The sequence below is a fragment of the Sinocyclocheilus rhinocerous genome, unplaced genomic scaffold (genome assembly GCF_001515625.1).
Source record: "Sinocyclocheilus rhinocerous isolate Xijiao unplaced genomic scaffold, SAMN03320098_v1.1 scaffold144, whole genome shotgun sequence".
NCBI classification, from domain to species: Eukaryota; Metazoa; Chordata; class Actinopteri; order Cypriniformes; family Cyprinidae; genus Sinocyclocheilus; species Sinocyclocheilus rhinocerous.
The window spans coordinates 418,416-420,107 of NW_015645650.1; positions in this window are offsets into that span (position 1 = coordinate 418,416).

The following is a 1,692-nucleotide window of genomic DNA, read 5'->3' on the forward strand; positions in this document are numbered from 1 at the left end:
TATACGAGTGGAGCGACTGAGCGGAGCGCACACGCATAGAGCGGGATAACACGCAGAGTGTCACACCACGTGAAAGTGAATCCTGAGCGGTGAACTCGTTTTCGGCAGCCGGAATTTCGGTGCATCTCTAATTATTGGTGACATTAGAAATGGATATTATATAATAGCTGCTCTCGACAGGCGCGGCACCCCGGTTGGGAAACACTGTTTTAAATAATGCCGCGAGTGGGGCTTGAGGATGTGACGTCGCCTGCGTCTGCGCAGTGTGACCTGATGGAGACACAGGAAACAGAAATACTGCAAAATAATAATAATAATAACGCGACTAAACGAGACGAAATAACGTTATAACATTTCGTTTCGTCTCGTTTTGGTCAACGAAAATTAAGAGACATTTTAGCATAGTTTTTATTTTGTAAACCACATTTAGTCTCGTTTTTATTCGTCAACAATATTGCATTATACATTTAATTATAGTCATCGTCACATGACCAGCATTTACGTTGCGTCTTGTCTCGTTTTCGTCACGTGATAAAGGTTCGTTGACGACGATATTTAGTCATAATTTTCGTTGACGAAAGCAACACTACCATTAATGCAACTATTGCAAAGAGATGGCAAACATTATGTTGAAATCCATTTCCTCTCCCTAATTGGCTTTTATAAGGCAATTGTGTAAATATTGATGGTACTTTCATGTAAAGTTTTGCTTATTCCTCACTTGAGACACTCCTGAGGCTCCTGTGCTTAAATGCTCCATTTACCGAGTCTTTGCAAATACCATCTCAAGTATCCTTTAAAATAAAACCCCAAATGCACACGGGCATTGGCTAAAGTAATCATAGGAGTACTTCAAATGTTATCTGCCTATGCTTTGGTATTAATGAAGTTCGCATGGTTGGACTTGATGGTTTTGCATTGGGAAATTCAATGCATTTTAAATAGACGCCTGCTTGCGGGATTTACATAAGGTAATTGCACAAAGCTGGAAATACTGTCTGCAATAGGGCCGTTCCCTCTTCTCGTGCACTAATACAATCAACCCCATTAAGTAGGCCGTAAATATGGAGCCGCTGTATCATACGAGCCTGACAGATAATGGACCCCTCTGCTTGTCCATTTACTCATCCTGGGTGAAGCCTGATTGGTTTATCCGTACTCCATCATCTGACCCAGCATTAAGAGCTTGTAAATTTTGCAGCAGAGAACACCTGAAGAACCCTGCCTGGAGTTTTATAGAGTGTGTGTGCCAATATGCAAATATGGGTCATTATACAAAACTGGCGCCTCTTCCAGAGTGCCAGACAAGAAGTTCCTTTTTTGCAAGATTTTAAAAATTCTGTCCGACAAATATTTAAGCGTTCACATATGCACTGTGCCATCCGTAGATAAATGATTGCTTTGGGAAATTATGCCTTAAAAGTAACAAAACTATTAAATTTGACATTCTTGAAGTCTTGAAAACAACACAGTGCTCCTTAGAAAATTTAACAACGATATTCCTGCAAATATCAATTATCAACTGTTTACTAAACAAAATCATAAAAAGAGATTTTAGTTTATTACTTTAACATTGGAAAGAGCACAAAAGGGTTAATGCACAACTATTAAAAAGTATTTTAATAAATGTCAAATAAAATAAAAAAGTAATAAAACAACAAAATACTAGCTTTTATTTCTATACTTTTGTTC